We start from the raw sequence: 23,880 nt of genomic DNA on the forward strand, positions 1-23,880 counted from the left end.
GCCTCATTCCCGGGAGCCCCATGCACTTGTCTGCCTTGCTCAGCCCCCTCACTCTCCCCACCCTGCTCCTTAGCCTAGGTAACTGACACCCTGATGTCACAGACACAGCACTCCTTCAGGGAACAGATCATGGCTGCCCAGGCCAGACCTGCGCTTCTCTTAAAAACTCTTGAAGAGGTGATTTCCTTCTTTCTGGGGCACCAATGGCCATTTGGTTGAGTATTCTTTTCATAATGCCTGAGATGAGCAGTATTTCAGATTTTGAGTTTTTTTCTTGAATTGAGAATACTCGTATATGTATAATAATTTGTATATATATAATGTAAACATTTAGGATGGGGTCGAGGTCTAAACATGAATTCTTTACTTTTTTATATACACTTTATGCTCAGAGCTTGAAGGTAATTTCATGTGGTATTTTTAGTGAACCAACATTTTGACTGTGATCTGTCATGGAAAGTTAGAGGTGGAAATGTCTCTTCCCGCCCCACCCCTCATTATCTGAGTCAGGGTCTTGCTCCAGTGTTCAGGCTGTCCTTGAACTTACAATATAGCCCAAGATGGCCTCAAACTGACAGTGATCCTTCTGCCTTGGCCTCCTGAATTCCAGGGTTACAGGTGTATACCACCATGCCTGACCCAAAGGTGTGAAAATTTCTACTTGTGTCATCCTATCGGTGATTTAAAAGCTCCATATTTTGGAACTTTTTGATTCCAGAATTTTGACTTATGTGTGCTCAGCTGTGCTTAAGTCAGCCACAAGATACTTTGGTTAATGAATGTGTACTCCACAAGACAGCTCAAAAAATATGACCATGCTCCATGTGCCCATTTAAACCCACAGTGTGTCCTCTACTCTTCTCACTAAGTAGATGCTCAGAGATCTTTGTTAAATGAATGAGTGAGGGAAGGAATGGACCTCCTCATATTACATTTAGAATTTCTTTCTTCAGGATAATTTGCTTATTCTATTGGGCGCAATCTTCTGATGGAAAAGAGATTTGGTTGAGTCTGAGGAATTTGGAGCTTTTTAAAGGGATGAGACAGGAGGGGCAATCAAGTGGGATTTTCTGATTCCTGTCGACTGGAGTTGGAGAGACAGTTAGTGAGTGTTTTCTTGCCTAATGCAAAAGCTGAGCGCAGTTGTCCCATTTGGTGGCTGTGGCAGGGAATCTGGACAGGAAAGAGGCAGTTGGCTTTGGCAGGTGGCAGGTGGCAGATGCGATATTTAAGCAGCAGAGCTGGTGTGAGTCTGCCCAGAGCACACACGGTTTCCTAGCACATGTCTGGGGGCTCAGACATGAGCACTTTAGAGCCAAGAGGTGTCTTACGGGGAGGACAGCAAGCAGCAAAGTGTTTCCACTTTTTCCACCTTTCCGAGGTCACAGTGTCCTTTATTAACCAAGTGATAAAAGTTCCCTATCTGGGGTGTGTGGTAAGTCCTGTATTTCCCCTACTTTTCTGCAGGGAATGCTGGTGGTGACTGTGATGCTGCTTCCCCAGAACATTGCTGGTTGTCACAGGTGCTGTCCCTTCCTTGTGACTTCACACCATGTGACCCAGCAATCCCACCCCTGGGACAGCCCACAGAAAAATAAATCAGTGCATTGAAGATGTATTTACATGCCCACATTCACTGTGTCACCTGTAACGATGGCCAAGACATGGAATAAACCTAGTGTCAGTCAACTTGTGAATAGATAAGGAAAAAGTGTTACGTGAACACACCATGGAGTACTACTCAGCCACAAAATGAGTGGGGCAGTACTGTTTGTTACAACCTGAATGCACTTGGAGGACATTATGTTAATTAACTCAAGCACAAAAAGATAAACCCTACTCATGTAAGAATGAAGAGTTGGTCTCATAGGAGAGAGCAGAAGTGTGGTTACCAGAGGCTCAGGTGGTAATGGCAAGAGTGAAGTGAAGAGGTGTTGGTCAAAGGATCGATAGTTACAAGTAGATAAGGTGAATTTTTTGAAATGGCAGAATAGGCAAATATATGGAGACAGAAAGTAGGTAAATGATTGCCTGTGGCCTGGTGTCGGGGCGACAGGCGGGGGGGCAAGCGAGAAGTGGGGAGTGATTACCAACAGCTATGGTGTTGCTTTTGTTCTGATGTAGGCTGTGGTGGTGGCTGCAACTCTAGACATACAAAAGCCATTGGTTGTCACTTTAATTGGGCAGATTGTATATGTGAAATATACCTCATGGAGTTGATAAAATATGAAGACTCATTTCCTGTCGTGTTTGGGGTCTTGTATGTCTTCCAAAGACCCAGGTGTCAAAGGCTTGGTCCCCAGCCTGTGGCGTCCTTAGGAAGTTGTGAAATGCTTAGGAGGAGGGCTTATGCGTAGTAGTTAAGTACTGGCTGTTTTCTTGAAGCGGACATAGTCCTGCCCTCTTTCTCTTTTTGATTCCTGGCCACCATGAGCTGAGCAGCTCTGTTCCACCCTGTGCTTCTGGCCTTGATGTCCTGCATCACAAACTGGACCCAAAACAATAGAGCCAACTGATGGCGCACTAAAACTCTGAAACGAAGAGCCAAAACAAATCTTCCCTTTCTCTGTTGATTTTCTTAGGTGCTTTGTCACAGTGCTAGGAAGCTGACTCATACACTTCCTCTTAGTCTCCTAATACCACCCAACCACCGTCCATTAATTTGGCAGCAGGGAAATCATAACACTGAGGAGGAAATAATTTTAAAATGGACTCCAGGAACTGTAACTCCCTGGATCCTGAAATCTATTGACCAACTCTCTCTTCTTTCTTTCTTTCTTTTTTGTTTTTTGAGAGAGGATCTCTCTATGTAATTCAGGCTGGCCTTGAACTTGCTATAATCCTCTTGCCTCAGTTTCCCAAATGCTCAGGTTGCGGGTATGCATCATGGAGCCTGGACTCAATTCTTTCTTTCCTAAATGTAAATAGTTAAACAGCTTTTTTTCTTTAACTGATGCCAGAGCTATGAATTTATTTTTAAGAAAAGTACAGTTTTCAAGCGAAATTTAATTCTGCATTTAATTCATTGCTATGCTACTTGTTTTACAGAAATACACTAAAATTTGTCCTGGAAAATATGCTAGGTTTTGAAAAGGGAATTGTCTTATTTTATTATTATTCTGTTTGTTCAGTGGCCAGCATTGCAATGGAATAGCGTGAAGTTTTATCATTGCAGATGCTGACAGTCCCTGCTTTAGAGTGGGGACCATGAAACAACCAGTGAACATTAAGCAAGCTGAGACCAGGCAAAGCCATCTCCAGAATCAGTGGGAAAAATTATGATTGTTTAAGGAACTTGAAAAATTTGTGTCAGAATTTTAAACACTTTCTTACTGCCAGTTGTAAATGCAGAGAGAAAAACATATTTGCTTGGTACATCACCCTTTAAAACTGTTTAAATTTTGAGAGTGAATATGTTGTACACTTTTGCTAAAACTGTCTCAGGAGTTGTGTGAGCAGTGCTTTCTTTCTTTCTGTGTAAATTATGATACGTGGTGAGCCTTGTGGTGAACTGAGGACGCAAGGTGTGACGCTTTCTCAGTTTGCTGAGTCAGCTGCCAGCATTTTATTCTCTGTGCATTCAACGTTTGAAATCTCTGAGTTCCTTTAATTTATTACAGTAAAAGACACATGGCCATTAGTACCCCTAAAAATACTCAAAATACTTCCTCTTGCTTCTAGCATTTTTTCGATTGTTGTTGGCAATGTATATTTTACTGTAATGTTTTTTTCTTTTAAATTAATCATTGACTATATTTATTGAATGAACACATGGATACACACACACACACACACACACACACACACACACACACACACACAGCAGTGTCACTTCCCCTGAGACCTTTTGATCCTTTCTGTAAATCCTCATGTCCATTGGTGACTTCACTTTCACTCAATTTTCTGGCTGCTTCTACTAGGCAGCCACATTTTTTAAAACTCCATTTATGTTAGAATTAAATTTCACTTCCATCCATCACTTTTTGTTTCTTTGGTGCATTTTGATCTTCACTGCCTCCTCCCTCTTTTGCTGATCCATTTTTATAAAATGTCACCCAGGTTTATCATGGGAGATAAGAAGGCAACATGACCACCCCGTAGCTCTCTGAGTATGCAGTGAATACAGGTGACAGTGATGGGCCACTTACGGGCTCTGAAAGAAGAGGAATGATTGTTCACTGATGTGCAGTCTGCTCTGAAATGGAGCAGTAACATTTGTACTTTAACATGCTTAGTCACAGTTAATATGTAGCACTAATGAGCTGCATTTTGATAATCTTTTCTTTTGTGGAAAGGAAACTAGCACTATTCAGGTGCTTAAGCAGTTATTTACTATTTTGTTATGTATACAGCTCATTTTATAACTTAGGAACTTGTTGGCAAGATTCAGTACACACCTTGCCAGTCCTCCTCCCCTAGATCGGAGCGTGGGCATTTGTGCAAAAGGCTGACTCTTCCTTGGTTTGAATGGGTGAAGCCTGGTGGGTGTTAGAGGTGAACTTTTTCTGGCCTTGTTTATTTTAGTTCTAAGTTGTTTTATCTATAAACCACTGACTATTAGGTCTGAGGTTCTAACTACCTTTATTCAGTTATTTATTAAAGATATATTGAGCACTTTCCCTGGGGTAAGCAGGGTTGAGCTTACAAAAATGAATTTAATGTAGATACAAGCCATTAAAATTTAATAGTGAAGTTCAAGATTGTAAATTGTAGTCACTCCTCTTTACTTGTAGATTCTGTATTTGCAAATACGCCAGGATGCTAAAATTTATTGGTAATCCCCCAAATCAATACTTCCTGCACTCTGTGGTCCTTTTAAGACATGCATAGAGCAGCAAAAAGCTGGAGCCACCTGATGTACAGCTCCCAGCTGAGGTCAAGAAGGGCAGTGCTCCACCTCCTTGTTCTAGCTAGTGCACAGCGCTGACCAAGGATGGAGACAGGAAATACAGAGTTGGGTGAGAAGATCACACGCTGAGGCTGGATGGACAGGGCGTGAATGTAAAATTTAGTATTTGTTAGTGGGTGGCTGTAGGCAAATTGTTGTACACTTCTAAATCGCAATGTCTGTCTTGCAAAATAAAGAAAATACAATCTTCCAGGATGGATTGTAATCTTTATGAGATGTGTATCTATATGTATGTATTTCTTCTGGGAACAGTGGTTCAGTATGTGCTAATTCAGTGCTCTTGGCAACTTTATAGAACCTAACTACCAGGAATAATGAGAACTGACTGTACATTTTAAAACATAATTACATGTTAAGGTTGTTATTAACTCTTTTTCTCATTTTCTGGCTATTGCGAAGTGAGTCTCTACAACGAAACATATCTGAATTCCTATTGATGTACCACGAGGGCTTAAAGCATTCAAATGCATTTGCACAAATACTGGCTCACTCATTTTAACAACATTTTAATCCAAATAGGTTTTTGATTGAAAGGAAATGCATTTTGCATTCCATATACCTGCACTTGAGATTGTGTGCATGGCTAATGTATGGAAGGAATGTTCAGACTTCTGTGATTCCTCTTTTTCTGTTGGAATAAGGTACAGCCAGACCCTATCTATTAAGACTTTTTTCTTCCATCTTAAAGTCTAACATGATTATTTCATTTCCTAATCTTTATTATTATAATTTTTAGATACATAGAAATGTTGAGTGAATCATATGTGAAATTCCGAGATACCTACCACTTTGACTCAATAATAGTTATATTTTCTCATATTTGCATTTTTACATATGTATGAATATATACATATCATTTTCCTGAACCATGCTTAAATTGTAATGTTCATGACATTTTCTCCCAAATTACTTCACTAAATATGTCCTAGTAAAAGAATATTTTCATACAAATGGCATTATCATTATCACATCTGTGGCATTTATAGTAATCTTCTGATATTATCTAACCTCTGATATTTATAATATTTAATTTTTATCCTAAAATATCTTTTATTTTTTTAAACTAAGATCCAATCAAAAGTTTTACATTTTGTTATTTTGTCTACTTGAATTTCTCTAATTTAGAATTGATCCCAATCTTTTATTTGTGACATCAGTCTGCACTGGAGGCCTACTTCTAGCTGGCAGATTTGAGGTCCAGTAACTATTAAAAACCTTAGTATATGTATACGTAAACGTAACATATGTATCTATATGTGGCTAGGAAAGTTATTAGAATGTTGTTATGGTTTTTATCAAGTGGGGCCTGGTCAGAGGAGGTGGGACACTGGGGGAGTGAGCTGGACGGGTTTATTCTTTTCTGATGTCTGTCTGTCTGTCTGTCAGTCTGTCTGTCTGTCTCTTTTTCTCTGATTCCCAGCTTCTACAATGTGAGCAGCTTTCCCCACCAGACTCTTCCACTACACTGTTTCCTACTTGAAGCCAACTGACCATGAATGGAACCCGTTAAAACTGTGAACCAAAATAAATCTCTCCTCCTTTAAATTGTGGGTGTTGGGTATTTTGTCTCAGAATTAGTAATGCTAATGAATATGGAAATGCATATAAAATAGCTTTGCAAATTATAAGGGCTAGATAGTCTCAGTTATTCTCAATATTTTTATTTTAAAAGTTATTTTGAAAGTGATGTTATTGTTCTATGCTGGTCATAATAAATTATTGAAATTAAAATACTGAATCAATGAACTACATGCAATAAAAATAAACAAACTCTATAGTAAATAAAAATTTGAACTTTTTTCCCTCCCCTCTCTTGAGCCAGTATGAGTATAAAGAGAAGATATTGATTTTCACTTTCACATCACAGGTGCGATTAAACATGACTGATAAAATTGCTATTTATACATGGTATAGTTTTGCTCATCTGCAATCTCAGCACTCTGGGAGGCTGAGACAGGAGACTGTAAAGCTTCAGGCTGGCTTGGGTGATTTAGAAAGACCTTGTAGCAAAATGTCCTAGATTTAATTCCCAGTATTAGAGAACAAAACAAACAAACTGCTGATTGCTCATCATGGCACTAGACAAGCCTTCCATAGAGGACATTCGTGCTGGGTTCTGTATGCTTTCTGAGCTCTGACCTCTTTGCTTAGATTTCTGCAGCTGGTCTGTGACCCCAAGTTAAACTTCTCGTAGGACTTTCGCCCAAGATGGGGTGACAAAGATGGGATTTGCAGTCCTGCCAGAAACAAGTAAAATGAACTCAGACCTAATACATAAAACAATGGTTTTAAAAGGACAGTGATCACTGGGAGACAAGATTGTGAGGTGAATCTACATTTGCTTCAGTATACTAGCTTGAGTTTTTAGGGTGCAGTGCAGGGAAAGGGAACCCAGGAGAAACCCAGAAGGCATCATGAGGTGGAAAAATAGTTCACGTAAGGTCAGGAAAAATGCCTATTTCCACGAATCAGATTGAAAAGTTTTATAATTCACTGGACATAGGTAGGACATTTGGAAGGTTTTGCCTCAGTATTTGGGGTTAATTCACTTTTGCTTGAGTCTGCCTCCTGACCTGACTAACAGATCTTACAATTAAGACCCCAAAAGATCAGATGAGTCCCAATAATTTAATTGCATCCTAGAACAAGGCTCAAAAATAGTCATATGATTCTAAAGATCTCATCATCCAACAGGAAAATTTAGTCTGTCATGCAATAAATATCACGAGGCACACAAGGAAGCAGGGAAACATGGTTTATATCTGAAGAGATCAATCGATTGATCAATCAATTAATCAATCAATCAAAATAATCCCAAAATGACACAAATGTTAGAATTAGCAGATAAGGTTACTAACCTAGATTTTGTAATTCTATTACACATTTTGGAAAGTTAAGTAGAATGATTAAATATGCTTCAAAAGTTCCAAATCGAAGTCATAAATATGGGAAAATATATGATGCTAAGATGAAAAAATACAAGATCTAAAATGGAATAATAAAGTACTAAGTTAAGTTACAAGAAGTTAATAAAGGAAAGTAAATGATAGGAGAATAGGAAAACAAAAATGGGCCAGGTGTGGTGGCACGCACCTGTAATCACAGCACTCTGGGAAATTGAGGCAAAAGAATTAGATTTAAGCCCAGAATGGACCATTAACAACTTAGTAAAACATTGACTCGAAAATTTAAAAAAGGTGGAGATGTAGCTCAGTGTGAAGGCTTGGGTTCCGACTGTAGCACCCCACCACCAAAAAAAAAAAAAAAAAAAAAAAAAAGGAAAAAATGCAAAACAAATGGCAGAGGCAGAAGTGATAGACTTAAATGCAACCACAACAAAACAAAAGAGAACATAGCAGATCAGAATAAAACAATGCAAGCAACGTAGGATTTCAAAACAAGACAATAAGAAATCAACCATGGCTCCCACAACGCCTCCTGTTCTCCCGGAAGTAGTTGTCATCTTCATACACAGTGAGTTCAAACAAAACAAAGCAGTATACAACTGATCAAAACTAGAGAATGAAGGCATTACCAGCCTTCAAAACCAGACAATAGGATAATCAACAACGGCTATCAGAATGTCTCCTGTTCTCTCCAAAATAACTGTCCACACCTTCACACATACTGAAACCAAATAATAGAAAACAGACTAAAATAATCAAAACAAAGAATAAAAGCATTATTGGAGTTCAAAACAAGATGACAGAAAATCAGCAATGGCTACCATAATGTCTTGTTTTCTTCTAAGTAGCCTTTACATACCATTACACATAATAAAATCAGTAATTTTAAATTATTTAGGAGAAGATCTAGGCATGTATAAGCTATGCATGTATATCTATCCTTTCTGTATTAGAGGGAAAAACAAAACAAAACAAAATACAAGAAAAATAAGAAGCAAAAAAAGACAAATAATAACAAAGACCCAAAACAATAACAATGTCGGCTTTCAAAACAAGGTGATAGGAACATAACTAAGGTTGTTATTTTGCATGATTATCTTGAAAAGAATTACTCAGATTGTGTCCTTGACTTTAAAAATTGGATGTTCTGCTAATGGTAGAAGGTCTGCATGTTCAACTAAATCCTGCTCCTTAATCGTGTTGTTTAATTCTCCTATATTCTTGCAGATTCTGTTTTCAGTAGTTGCACCAATGCCAGAGGCTGATGGCTGTTGAAGTTTGCGGCTATAACTGTGGACTGTCTATTTCTCTTTGCTGTGTGATCTTTCTGATTTACGTGTCTTGAGGCTCTGCTGTTTGGTAAGTCTGTATTTTGGATTACGGGTTCTGAAGAACTGATCCTTTCACCATTTCAAAATCATCCGTGAATTTCTCTTAGCATTTCCTTGAGGAACTGTGAAGTGTCTTGTCAATGACTCTCCCTCCCAGACTTTTTGTGTTTCATGTTACAGAGGTGGAAGGCACAGTCCCTGTAGTGTGGGACGGTTGTCCTAGTGTAGCCAAGCTGTGCCTGGCCTGATACCAGCACGAATCCACTGTGTTCTTTTTTACAGGGTGCTAAAGGCTTGTCTGAGTGCACCAAAAGATCAGTGGGTTTGTGGCCATGGTCTCTGGAGTGTTGCTGGGAGACACAAAGAAGAAAAGGCATGTCCTCGATTTAGACTGTCCCCATATACTGCTCTGGCCCCCAAGTTCTCTAAAGTTTGCTGTTACTTATTTGTGAAACTACACCATTACTTCACTTCCCCAGGCTCTGCTTTTTCAGTATCTTAAATGAGAGTGGTCAGGAGATGTCTGTTAAGTCTTTCCCCTCTACTCTGAATTCCAAGGAATATGAGTGGAAAAAAAGAAAGATAATAGGAAAAACCTGTTTCCTGAATCTGCATCTCATTCCCAAACATGTGGAATTCTGCCAAACCCCAGTCAGACCTTACAGCTTCTTCTCCCTTTGGTTTTCAGAGCTGTGTACATTTTTAGAGAAATGTGTTCATGCATTTTTTATTAATTTACACTGAAGTTGACAAAATGTTGTTTTCCTGTTTTTTTTTTTTTCATGTCTTGGAAATCTTTTCTGCTTTGTTTATAAGCACTGTTAAAGCAGAGGGAATTTCTTGTATTTACCTCAGTGAACTCCTGAGTCTCCTCATTTGGGGGGAAAAATCCTTGAATTAGGTTTAATCTTTTTTTTTTTTCTTTTTTTTTTTTTTGAGTCAAGGTCTCACTGTATAGTTCAGGCTGGCCTTGCATCACTATGTATCACAGGCTGGCCTCAAACTCGCTGCCATCCTCCTGCCTCAGCCTTCCGAGTGCTAGAATTACAGGTGTGGGTCACCATGCCTGGCCGTGGGTAAATTCCTCCAGGCTGTGTTGGAGCTATCCACTCTTGTTCTTATCGCTGTTACTTATGAGGGTGTCTGATGCTTTTTTCTACCAAAAAGAATCTCACTAGATCCTGAGCCAACACGAATGGGTACAGGATGTGTCAATCAGACCTCAGTCAGCTGCAGTGGGTTACCTGCTCTGTGTCCTGTCTCTCTGCTGAGCTGCTGCTTCCATGCTCTTGATGAGACTAGGCCCTGGTACCCACCTGGCAAGGGTATCCATCTCTCCTAGTCTGTTCCTGCAGACCCTTGGCAGCTGCTGTCCATCTCCAGCTGGGACAGTCACAACATGGTTGGGGACCACAGTGAGGATGAGGAATAGGCAGAATCCTAGAATCTCTGCTACTCTTCATTGGAAACATGGTTTGTGTTTTCTTCTGGCAAGTGAGAGTCATTTTTGCTATGGGTCACGGCTTTTCCCTTGGGTTGTGGATACTTAATGGGTAACTAGGCACAGAGTGAGGTTCGATTTCATTTTGTATCATTGTTGCTATGGATCTTGGTCAAGTCTCTTTTCAGCTTTTCAAGGGTTGTGTTGATCATTTGAGGGGTGTCTGTTTAGGAGCTGGCTGGATGGGGTTGACTGGCCCTGCATTTGCATGATTTCATCTTCCTTCAGGACTGAGGGCACAGGAATGGGAGATCTGTGGGGACATTTGGTAGAAGTCTCCAGCCATTGCCTGGAATCTGTGATCACCTGAATTTGGGGTGGGAGGGAGCCCTCCAAGACTGGGTCCACCAGAGAGAGATGATCCTTTCCTGTGAAATGGGCCATTCCTTAGCCATGAGGATTCCAGAGCTGTGATGCTGGGAGTGAAGTGGTGGTTGGCCCCTCTCCAGCCCTCCAGCTGACCCTTGAGCGGCTGGCCTCCTGTCTTTGTGGGTGTGCTCGGCTGAACTCCCATATCCAAGTGTGTCCTATTTAGCTGGAGTCCTTTCTTATCTTTCCACTGATGTTCCAGTTTAAGCTTTTCCCCTTTGGAAATCTGTGTTTTACTTTTGATTTCCATTTCTACCAAAGCAAGGACCCATGCCAAGCAGGGACAGCTTTGTTTTATGTAGCAAATGGCCAGGCAAGAATGTTCCATGTAGAACAAGATCAAGACCTTCAAGATCACAGTGCTCAGATTCCCTTCATGTGAATACTTCCCCAGGAGGCTCATCTGCCTTTAAGCATCCCAGCGAGGCTGTGATTCTGGTTTGTCTGTAATTCTGAGCTCTGCCTATCATTCATCTTTGAAAATCTGATTCTGGAATTCAGTATCTTGAATCTTTTTCTTCTTATTCCTTGGTTCTCATTCTGAAACTAAGTTGTTGATTGTTTTCTGAAACACACCATTCACTCTACCCCTGAGACACCTCTGCTGTGGTTTGAATGTCTCCTCCAGGTTGAAATTTGTCATCAGAACAGTATTAAGTGGTGCAATCTTTAAAAGATGATTAGGTCATGATGGCACCACTCTCAGGAAGAAATCAATGCTACTACTGAAGAAGTGGATTAGATATTGCAGGAGTGGGTTCCTGCTACAAAAGGTGAGTATGGTCCCATTTCCTGCCTTGTGCATGCTCCTTTGTTTTTCTGTTATTTTATAACTCAGCACAAAGGCCTTTGCCAGTTGCCAGCACCACACTTTTGGACTTCTCAGACTCCAAACTATAAGGCAAACATATTTATATTGTATACAAATCACCTAATCTCAAGTATTCTGTTGCATGTTTTAAGGCAGGCTCTAAGGGGCTCACAGCCCACCTCCCAATCCCAAATGAAAGTGAGGGTCAATTAACCCAGACATTTCTGGGTGACACGGGCAGCCTGTGGGTACTGTTGATCCTGCTTTCCTGTGTCATGAGCTAGAGCTCTGTGTGTTCATCCACTGCTCTCCTTCACTGGCCCACGGTTATTTACTGCCTCTTTTTTTCACAAGGGATCTCCATAAACACTTTACCCCTCAACTCTATGTAGTATCTGCTGCTAGAGAGCCTCTAAGGTAGTGACAGTGGTGAGTTACGTCTGTTCCACCTCCTTACTTGGCTAAAATTCCCTGAGCTAAACACAGATTGTGTTAGAGAGAGAGAGGAAAGAAGCTTTCACTGATGCAGTGATTCTTCCACTTTGGCGCTTAACAGAATTACTTAGAAAGCCTGCCAAACTCAGATTGCTGGGTTCTCTCTCTCTCTCTCTCTCTCTCTCTCTCTCTCTCTCTCTCTCTCTGTGTGTGTGTGTGTGTGTGTGTGTGTGTGTATGACCTGAGAGTTTGCTTTGCACTTATGCTGAGTCCTCTGGTGTTACAGGTGCTACTGGCCTGGGAACCACTCTTGGAGAAGCACCATATTGCAGCAGGGGAAGCAGGGGATAGGAATAAGCAAAGCCTTTGGAAGGAGACCTGGAGTACCCGGCTCTTCACAGACAGGCACTCTCAAGCTGGATCCCCTCATCCTTCTGGCTCTGCCTTCAGTGGAAGAGAAGAATTATGTAACCCATGGATGGCATCACCACCTTGAACTCCCAGGCTCCCTCAGGTTGCCTCTGCCTCCCGGGGCAGCTCTCTGTTCCTCTCCTCTGCCAAGGAACATGTGGAGGTGAGGAATGAGGAGGATGGTGTACTTGGGAACTTATAAAAAGAAGCTCTAAAACTTACAAAATGGCAAACTTTAGCCCTCCCTTTCTTTCTGAATGTCAAATCCTCCTTTTGTGATTTGAAGTGGGGCCCTGGCAGGTTCCTCTTCTCTCCCCATCTGGGGACACGGGATCTGTGTTGGTATCATCCCTAGAGCAACCCAGCTTTGCAGTGCAGGCAGATGCAGCCTCGCTGCATTGAGAGGAGTGCATCCTGCACCTGGGCGGAAGACTCGCCATGCTAATAAAGAATTGCAATTTACATGAGAATGACAAGTCTAAACGTGACGAGACTGATAGGGTTTGCCCACAGCCAAATCCTTTCTGCCTGAGTACATTTCGATTTGAATTCCTCCAGAAACACCAGCTCCACTGCGCTTGGGCAATATTGAAAAGGTCAGTGGAGGCAATGTCAGACATGGTCTGCAGTTGCTCTACAAGTGCTTTGGTGGTGATGCATAACAATATATTATAGTGGCCACCAGCTGCCCTGGCTCTCTGAGGGGCTTGCTTTATTCTATCTAGCAGCAAACGATTATTTCCCTCCTTTTACTTTCCCTCCATTTTTTCACTCTCTTGAATATCACTATACAGCCAGCTAATAAGTTTTTTTTCCAAGACACAGTGAGGATAAATGTTTTGATCTGATTTCCACACGCAGCCCTCCTCCAAGTGTTTGCACATTAAATATAAATAGCAGCAACTCCAGGGCCTTAGATGCCTGCACGCAGCAGCATTTACCTTGGAGAGATTTTGGCATAATAGAAACCCTGTGATCTCTGCCCTGTTTTGCCTCAGGCAAAGATGTGTTGAGGGTCTATTCTTCAGGCTTTAAAAAGCCTATCTGTGATTCTCAGGGAAGTAAGCAGTGGATTGGGAGTGGAGAACCTGCAGGGTCACGGGTTGGGTTCTCTAGGAGCAGATACTATATAGAGTTGAGGGCTAAAGATGTTTATTGGCCATCCCTTGAGAAGATAAGAGGCAGTAAATAGGCGTGGGCCAGTGAAGGAGAGCTGTGGATGAACCCACAGAGCTCTAGCTCATGACACAGGAAAGCAGGATCAACACTGCTCACAGGCTGCCCATGTCACCCAGAAATGTCCAGATCTGTTGACTCTCACCTTCATTTGGGATTGGGAGATGGGCTTTGATGTGACCATGAGCACTGACCTCCTGACAGGTGACCTGTTGTGGAGAGAGCAGGGAGCTATGTGCTGAGAATGCTCCAGCCACTGGACAGCTGGCAGTACTGCCGGTGTGTGTGTGTGTGTGTGTGTGTGTGTGTGTGTGTGTCCATGACAGAGTCTACTATAAGGCTGTATAGGTGCTGAGATACTGAACCAGCAAGATCCCAAACAAAACACGGTCTTTCTGGTCTCTTTTTCTATAAAAGGTGGAATTGGTTATATTAACCCAATACTCCTGAGAATGAAGCTCTTTGAAATAAAAGGGTTTATTGAGTCTTTAGAAAATAGTTGTCAGAATAGGACTAGGAGCCCAAGATGTTCTGAACATTAAAGAGCACTTGGAAAAAAATCCACTGGACCTAAGAATCAAGAGTACTTTAATAATGAAATTTAGGGGAAGAAATACATTGTTTACATTGAAACTACGTTAGCTCTGGATAAGTGAGGCAGGTAGGGAAAGTTTTGAGATACGAAGATACTTGGAGACAAGAAGCTTCTAGACTGGTGATAATAATCTAGAAAGTTCATTCATAAGCTGAATACAACAGTATCTTGGTATTTGACCACCTGGGGTTTTGAGTCAAGATTTCAGCATATATTTAACAATGTGGAGAAGTTTTCCCTTGGTTCCTACCCATACCTGTTAAGTGATTATATATCTTCCCCCCTTCTCTGTCTTTTACCCCCTGCAATGAAATTACATATTTCTTCATCTCTGGTTCCCAAAGCTACTAAAACCCTTGGAACTTTCTGAGTGATAGGAGTATGCTCTGTTACCCATAATTTTAGGTTTTTCCTTAGTGTGGCAAACAGACAAAGACAAAAAAAGAAAAAAGGAAAAAGGCCTTCATTGTTAGCACTCTAAGGCTGCAGAAGAGTGCGAGTTCCCTCCCAGGCAGACAAAAATCGGTGGGGCTATTATTGGATTTGACAGGGGATGGAGTTTGAAGGGGCGGGCAGAATAACGTGTCGATAGCTGATTGGATGAATGTTGGCATGCACAAAAATCGGGAAGTTCAATTTTGGGTTTGGCAGAAGAATGCTAGGGCCCAGCACCAGGTTGGGCAGGTGCCATTCTGAGTACCATATGGGCAGAACTCATCACATAACATGCCTCTTTCAAGTGTCTGTGAGTTTGTGTTGATGAGATGCCACAAGGAGGATGGGGCTGGTCACCAGAGGAATCAAGCAAACATGTGATTAGAGATTCAGAACTTACAGCTCCATCCTCCAACCTCCAGGACAAGGGGGCTGGAGACTGCGTTAATCATCAATAACCAACAAATAATCAGTCATGTCTATGGAATGGATTCTCTATAAAACCTCTAAACAATGGGGTTCAAAGATTTTCTGATTGTTAAGTTCATCCACATGCCAGGAGGTTGGTGCACCCCAAACTCCACATGGGACAGAAGCTCCTGTGATTTGAACCCTTCTGGACTTCATCTCTGTACATTTTCATCTAGCTGACTATTCGTATCCATAATACGCTGTATAGTAAGCCAGTAAATATAAGCAAAGTGCTTTCTTGTGTTCTGTGAGCTGAAGTAAAAACTGTTAAGGAGCTCACAGACACTTCTGATTTTTAGCTAGTACAGACAGAAGTTCTAGAGGCCTGGGACTAGCGACTGCCCCTGGAGTGGAAGCAGTCTTGTGGCACTGAGCCCCTAAACTTGGGGTCAGATGCTGGCTCCAGATGGGCAGTGTCAGAAGTGAAACTGAAGTGAATGAGACAACACCCAGTGGTATTCAGAGAATTGGTGAATTTGTTGTTGGTATGGAAAAAATCCAGACATTTGCTATCAGCAGTGTTGAGTAGAGGAATAGTTTTGCCTTGAATATCAGCTTTTTCTTGATTTTGTGAATGCACACAAGGGTTGGGTGAGCTGGGCGATTCTTGTGCTATTTGATCCTTGTACTATGTCTATTCATACTAGGTCACAGAGAGGGGTGTGGGACCCCTGTGTATTTGTGTTAATCTGCATCAGAATCAGCTCCCCTCAGCCTTCCATCGGGGCTTCAATAATTCATCCTAGCTTCTCCTGTTCCTATCCCTGGTGGCACTGAAAGGAAGTTGCATATTGGCTCCAAAAGCGGGCTGAATGGGTATTCAGCCCTCAGGGAATGAAGCATTTTCTGGATTTTAGTTAAATTTTCAGCAAAGACTAGAAAGATTTGTTAGAACTCCTGGGAAGTAAGGAAAACATGTTTTGATTAGGAAACATCTTTTGCATTTGTCTGGTGGTTTGCGAAAATGGCACCAAACAACACATATTTATGGAAAGCCTAACATGTACCAGTGAACAAGGCATACCTGACCTTGACCTCCTACAACTTATTTTCTACCTAAAAGAATCCAAAGGCGAGCAAGTGTGACAGAATTGCAGGGATATCGAAAGCCATGAGGGCCTGGAGAGAGCTAAAGGGGCCACAGCAACAGAAGCTGGCAGGATAGGCAGAGCAGGCAGAGCCCAGGGCTCAGCAAGGAGCAGGTAGAGGACAGGTGGGCACGAGATGTCCAGAGCATGTGCGTCTGAGAGGCTGCGGAGGCCCCAGCAGTCCAGAGCACGTGCAGACCTACCTATTTGGATGAGGTTTGTAGCTTCTATAATTATTTCCTTTCTTATGCCAGGGTAGATTTCAATTTGGAAACACCAGCTCATCTTGGGTGCTAAAATGGAAATGAAAAATGAAACTTCAGGGGAGTCTATATTTGGAATGAAGGAGAGAGGAGAGGCTCGGTGGGGACATGGATGCTTAGGATAAGAGCTGAGCCAGATGGGACCCCAGAGTCAAGGGCTTGAAAGCTTCCTCTCTGGCTCCTATATCTTGGATGCTGTGGATTTTCTGCTCTCATTCCCCACTCCTGACTGCTGTCCTTGTCCCTTCGGGGGAATGAGCTTTTTCTCTCTGGGTCTTCTGGATGGCAGTGCTGCTGTGTGGATTTGAACTTGGTGACCTGGAGTGAATTCCAGGACTGCCGCTGTCAGCTGTGTATCCCTGAGCGCCTTCCTTACCCTTTCGGAGGCCAAGAGGCACATTAGTAGGTCACAAAAACAGTAAGAGGTCATTGTTTCAGACTAGGTTCCTGGCTCCCATAGACCAGACTAAATATCAAAATGGAGTCACCAATGCTAAATTTCCAGGTCACCAAACAGAACTAAGGTGTTGTCTGAATTTTGGAGAAATCAGGAGAAAGAGAAGTGGCAGCCAAATTTTCCAAACAGGCTATTTCCAAAGCTCATGTTACTGAAGTCCGTCTGCTTTAATTCTTTCACAAAAGAAGTGACATGTTGTTAACCAATAAGTTATTCTTCTATTATTTGTTCCCTGTGCCCGTCTCACATGGAAAATAAATGTAAGGTGATCAGTTTGTTCTTTGTTCTTTGGGTCTGAGTTTTTCAGCCCTTCTCTGTCTCTAAAACCAGCCTCCTCTGCTCAGCCCATCAGATTACTCTATTTTATTACGTAAAATATTGTCAGAGTCTAGAATCAAAAGTAAAGACAATAAAGCTCATTAACTTACGTAAGTTGTCCTTGAACAACCTGCATAACCCGAGGAGTGGGCATGCCCTCCTTCTTTTTCTAGCACATGACTCTGGTAATTCTCTCCCAGTTAATCAGGGTCATATCACTCCCCTCAGGATGCTGGACTGTACTGGCTCTCAGGACCCTCAAGGTGAAAGGCAAAGCCATGTAATGACTTCAAAACTTTTCACCCTGCTACCATCTCCCTGTTTCCACTATAGTTTCCTCCTTCTGTTCCTGGCCTACCTGGGAATCACATCCACTGTAGTATGTTGTAGCAGGTGTCCAGCACAGCCACTGGCCCCCGCGTCTGCAAGCCTTGATTCCCCACTTTCCTCATATGATTGTTCAGATGTCACTTTTATGGTGAACTGTCTCTGTCCACCTCTTTCTACTGTATTTTCTGTCTGCCTTCCTGTCCCTAAAATTTCCCAGAAGCCTTATTACTACTGAAAAGATTTGAATGATGTATCGCTTTGTATTTCACCTATTATATGGAAGCTCCATGGGGGAAGATTCTTATATCTACTTTGTTTACTACCATATTACTCAATACTTAAAATTTTCACAGAGATAGAATCTTTTTAGTTAATACTTGGTTTGGTGGTTGAGTGAAAAATGTTTCTGTCTTCAAGTATGATTCTCAGAGTTTCCATACCATTTTATTACACTTCTGCATTTTTACATCATATTATATAGTCTTGTCCTGATATGACCACGTACTCCTTAACGACAGGATAAGTATATTTGTTTATTTGGCGGCCTTTCAGCATCGCATGATGCTTGCGCACAGAAGAAGATCAACACAGACTCACTTCCTTGACAAGATGTGATTAAGACAGGCAGTTTGGCTAAAGACTGGTCTTCTGTGCTAAGCCTTGGAGGATCCAGTTCAGCTCACCAAGCATCTGCTGATTAATCTTTATAGGTCAGACGTCAGCTAGGGGCATAAAAATTAATAAGACAATATTTCTGTCTTTAGGCATCCAAATGAAGATAGAAAAAATAATTCTAATGAAAGTATGAACAATGACATATTTGATGAAAGCTAGGAGACTCTGTGGCCCAAATCACAACTCATGTGAAAAGTATAAATGGCCTAGTCTGCAGCAGTGATGATGGTTTCTTAGAGGCCATGAGCCTGGGTGAGTCTTGAAGATCTAACACCTCAAGGCGAGAGTGGGAAAGGAAGCAATGTCATCGACACATTTTCCACAGGAAGAACTGAGAGCAGAGGCAAGCATGTGTATGAGCAATGGTTCTTGGGCTCTGTGCAAATCTAATATGTGAGTCAAACACTGCAGGGAGACAAGGCTGGAGAGAGGCAGCATGGGCCACATCATGGAGACCCCTACAAGTTCACAAGTTTGGACTTTATTCCGAGTGAGGTATGAAGTCTGAAAGAAACGAAATGGAGGAGAGAAGCCTTGGATGAGGGACTGAGAAATGTCTTCTCATCTTGGAACATCATTACAGGAGAAGAGATACAGCAGGTGGTTCCAGAATGCAGAGCTGGCAGCAACACTAAGGAACAGCGAATTCTTTTTAATAACCAAATTTGTCTGCCTGCTTGGAAGTGAGAACCACTCCCCGAAACATTCTGAAGCATTAGCATGGCACGGAAACTTTGGCTAACATTTCTTTAAGTGCATTTGCCAACACTGGGACCATCTGGGAACTTGTAATAATGAAGATTCTTGGGCCCATCCTTAGCACTGCTGAATCAGAATATTTGGGACAAGGCTCAGGGATATGCATTTGAAACAAATTACTTATACATTTTTAAACCAAAAGCTGCAGTGGGTACTACTTTCCATGGGTTCTTGGATTAGATCGCTCTAAAGTGGCCTCCAAATGTTTGGTTCCAATTGGCCTTAGAAGAGGATGCTGAGGACCTATGGCATGACCCCTTTGGGGAGGGGGAAGTTATCACAAATGGGAGATGTGAATGACCACCTTTATTTCTGAGGCCCTTCCTTTCTGTCACATTAGCTGCTTACTCCTCTTTCATTACTTAGGTCTGGATTTACAGTGTGTTTAGTTTTTGTGTTCATCAGTTTTCTGCTATTGTTACATAATACTTGAGATAGTCAAGTTATAAAGAAAAAAGTTTTATTTTAAATTATTGTTTTTGAAGATTTAGCCCATGGTTGGGTGAACAGTGGCAAAATGTTGTGGTGGGTGTGTCTAATGAAGCAAACGTTATCATCTGGTCAGGACATAGGAGAGAAGGAGAGACAGAGAAGCAGAGAGAGAGGAAGAAAGAGACAGACAGGCAGAAAGAGTCACACAGACACAGACACAGAGAGAAAACCACTATCTCCTTCCAAGCTACATTTCCAATGGCCTGAAGACCTCTCAAAAGACTTCACATTTTAAAACTTCTACCAGCTCCCAATAGCAAACATGGTGTGTGTGCAGTGGCATAATACAGGTCCAAACTATAGCAGTTGTGGCCATTAATCATGCCTACCTTACTGGGTTAAACTTGTCTAGTGGTTTAGGAATGTACAGCCCTGGGGGCATCTTTGGGGGTGCTTTCAGAGATGACTGGCATATAGTTCAACAAAGTGAGGGGAGAAGACCTGTGCTGGTTGTGGGGAGCACCAACCAATAGGCTTGTAGCTGGGTAAAGGGAGAGAGAAAGGAAATTGTCACTTATTTTAAAGAATTGCGTTATGCCTTGTAAGCTGTATCTTTTGCTGCCATCATCTGTGGACATCAGACTGCAGGTTCTCCAGCCTTCCAGTGCAGACTCATACGAGTGAATCTGCAGGGAGCTTCCCATCTTTGGTCTCAGCCTGGTACTACATCCCTCATCCCTTTTGTTTTGTAGATTCCAGCTTCTTTGACTGAACACCTATTGGACCTTCTGACTCTCTAGCACACAGACAGCCATTGTGGACACTCTGGCCTTTGATCCTGCAAACACACTCAATAAATCCTCTTGCATATACTGTATTCTGTTCCTCTGGAGAAACCTAATGAGTACAGCATTTTTCAAAAGAAACCTGATTGATCTGTGCCCCATCTTGTTCCCCTCAACTATTTCAATGCATCTGATCAAGGACATCTGCCGAAATGCAGCAGGAATGAATTAGTCTACTTTAGCAGAGTGTGATTCAGATCTTAGAACAGAAGGAAAAGAGTTGTTTAAAACAGGACACCACTTGGCTAAAACCAGTTGGTGGAACTACTCAGCATTAGGGCATGAGTGGGCACAGGGTGTCAAAATTAAGCGCTTGTGTTAGTCGTTTGCAGTTTCAAGATATGCTGGGCCCTGAGGGCCAGCAGGTTATCTCCACTCCTCCTGTAACTTACCACGCATCACGAGCCCGCATGGATGCTTGGCCTTCAGTTGCTCTCTGCATCTCCCTTAAATTTGTTGTCTTCCCAACTGTGGATTTGAGTGATGAGTTTCTCTTATGGCGTCATGACATTTACTATTACAAGAACTTCAGACCTGGTACCAATTTGTCAACCCAGATGATACAGCTCCTGAACTTATTTAGAAAACATTTTACAAAAATTTAATTACACTCTTACCATCTTCTTCCCAGTCTCTAGAGGAAATAAAACGAACCTAGTTTAGCAATTTTTGCGTGTTCATTTTTGGTTGCACAGTAAGATGCTGAAATGGGCTCCAGCTGCAAAGCTGCACTCATTCAGTGAGAATTTATTGTTTATTTCTCTCTCTTTTTTGCTATCGCCATTCTTTTCCCAGCATTGCTTCAAGCCTGAAGAATGCACAATTTAAGTTTCAGAGTCACACCTGTTTTCTATTAGTTTTTGTCCATTATTTTAATTCTCCACCTATTGTGTGTGTTCTGAAATTGTAAGTAAATCATCGTCTTCATTCAGAAAAGGAGGCCCTGAGTAGCATTTCACGAATAAAATTTGCATTATCTGCATCCAATGTAATGAAGACTTCCAATGAATAACTCTTGATTATCAGGTGCATGCATCCTAGGAATCCAAGAAGTGGAATAATTAGGAGCAACAGGAAGGTTTCCAAACCACAGATTCACAGAGCCATCGTGCTAAGTGATTGGGTACAAGAACAAGGATGCTTCAGAAGTACTCTCTGGAGAGTGAATGTGCACAAAGCACTTCATGGAGAATAATTGGAAAGCATGCTTCTGAAGGAAAAAGAGCAGAGGAAGGGAGAGAGTGTTCCAGTAGACATCAAGAAATTGCTGTCCTTGGCTCATGTCTGCCAGGAAGCCAGTACGATGGAGTGAGCCCTGATCCCTTGCGAAACCCAGTATCTCCTCATTTCATAAAAATGGAAAGATCCCCTTTGCCTAGTACAGATAAAAGAACCCTTCAGCAAGAATGTTCATCTGTTCAAGAGGGTAATGACACTCCTGCCACATTATGTATTAGTACAATGTTTATTTTGTTAAATTATTTGAGTAAGCTGTATGTCTACTTGCCAAACAACAGGTTTTACTTTTCTTACATAAGTCAGACTGCAAGGAAATCAATAGCATGCAGTCATGCTGTGATTTTCAGCTGGGCTTCTCATTGGGACCATGAAACACACAGGAACTGACCCAAGTGATGGTTTTTCTCAATTCTTCCAAGAGCAAGGCCTTTCATGATGACCCCAGAAGAAGACTTTAATGTATTACACCTTAGGGTTTTTTGGATTAATCCTCTGGAGGCACCTAGACTGAGGATCCTACTGGTTTTCAGTTAATGTAAGGATTAACCTTTGAAGTCCCTATGCTTTGTGCATGTATAGGTTAATGCATCTCAACACTTTTATTTTTCACTTAGGCTGGGAGTTTTTTAAATACTAAAAGTCAGGGCAGCTTATTGGAAAAGAGAAAGTCTAGATTATCTCTGAACATGAGTGAGATGGTCAGAAAGACATATTTGTGCCCTGGAATATGCTGAGATCTCTCTATATGTCTCTGTTCTGGGACTCTGGCTTTTTCTTGCATGCATGTGTGAAATATTTCCCTAAGACGCAGGTGAATGCTGTACTTGGTTGGGCCTGTACTACTATCATCAGTACAACCTGCTAGAGATGTGCCTGCTTGGGGGCTGTCTGCATTAGTATTCCTTTCCCGAGGGAGTGTGGTTCCTGGTGCTATAAACCTACTGTCATTACATCCCTCATGCACGTGCACTGGGGGAAAAATCACAAGTTCCTTACTATTTGGGGAGCTGTCATATTATTAAACCCAAAGCCTAGAATTCCTGGGTGTGTGGGGTTGCAACTGTTACTGTTAATCTAGGAAGAGTTTCTTATTCCGCCTTTAGCCCTGGCTATGGAAGCTGGTTTCCTGATTTATTAAAGCCTTTCTCTGTTAAGCAGAAGAGTACACGTTAAGTTGGTGGCAGAACCCAGTTTTTGGGACATCTAATAGAGGGCTTGTGATGGTTAAGCTTAACTGTGTCAACTTGATCAGCCTGGCAGCCACATAGGGGATTAGTGAAGTACACTTTCAGGGTGTGCCTGGGTGGGTGGTGGAGGCGTGACCTTGAGAGGCTACACAGCCCCGACACCTTCCTCGCTAGGGCTGTTCCCTTGCTCTGCTTCCCGGCTGCATGAATTGAGCAGGTTTGCTGCACCGAGAGGTGGACTGCAGTCTGAAACCATGAGCCAAGAACCTCTTCTTCTTTAAATTGTGGGTGTCAGGCATTGTGTTCCAGTGATGGAACAATGAACTAATTCAAGGCTGTTTCCATTGTATCACACCAGCTGGGCAATAGTGGTGCATCCCTGTAATCTCAGCGCTTGGGAGGCTCAGGCAGAAGGATCACCATGAGTTTGAGGCCAGCCTGGGTTACACAGTGAGACCTTGTCTCAAAAACAAAACAAAACAAAACAAAACAAAAAAAAGCATTCTTCTACACCATTTCTTCAAATTGTTTTTGCTATGTTCATATCAAGGAACAGGTTTGTGAAAATGATCATCATTAAGGGTGCATATGCATGTATGTGTGTGTATGTTATCATGGCAGTTGATTTCATTATGTACTGCATGTTGAGGAATACAAAAGCTGGTCCGTAACATGTATGAGACTCACATTCTTTCTTCCCAAATCCTCTACAGTTTCTAGTGCAGCACACTGAATCACCGTTCAGAATTATGCGGCCCTCCTCGCCTTAGTATGACACATCTCCGTCTTTGCCATCTGCCACTGTAACAGCTCCTCCTAGAAGTCACATGGGTTTTGCCACCTGACTTGCTCCTGCTGATGGAAGGTGAGCAGAAGTTAGGATGATCAGTGCTGGAAGGAGGTCTTCAGAAGTCTTGCATACTCTACTAATGCTCCT

The 23,880-nt window shown here is 42.0% G+C and overlaps 2 long non-coding RNA genes across 3 annotated transcripts in view; one reads left to right on the forward strand and one right to left on the reverse strand.

Moving 5' to 3' along the window:
- Positions 1–9,008: 9,008 nt before the first annotated feature.
- LOC134472558 (uncharacterized) lies at positions 9,009–23,844 on the forward strand. Of its 2 annotated transcripts, none has more exons than XR_010042438.1 (3): positions 9,009–9,174; positions 12,549–12,836; positions 23,657–23,844. It is a non-coding gene; the product is annotated as an uncharacterized LOC134472558 (long non-coding RNA). The 2 variants fall into 2 exon arrangements; XR_010042437.1 differs by lacking the exon at positions 9,009–9,174 and adding an exon at positions 11,419–11,789.
- Positions 23,670–23,880, reverse strand: part of LOC106026759 (uncharacterized) — a 34,478-nt gene continuing 34,267 nt past the window's right edge. Inside the window, exon 8 of the long non-coding RNA XR_010042435.1 lies at positions 23,670–23,798. This is a non-coding gene — a long non-coding RNA (uncharacterized LOC106026759). The remainder of the gene's footprint in view (positions 23,799–23,880) is intronic.

Source organism: Cavia porcellus, unplaced genomic scaffold (assembly GCF_034190915.1).
Source record: "Cavia porcellus strain 051 isolate PalLab524CR breed Dunkin Hartley unplaced genomic scaffold, mCavPor4.1 scaffold_23, whole genome shotgun sequence".
In the NCBI taxonomy this organism is placed as follows: domain Eukaryota; kingdom Metazoa; phylum Chordata; class Mammalia; order Rodentia; family Caviidae; genus Cavia; species Cavia porcellus.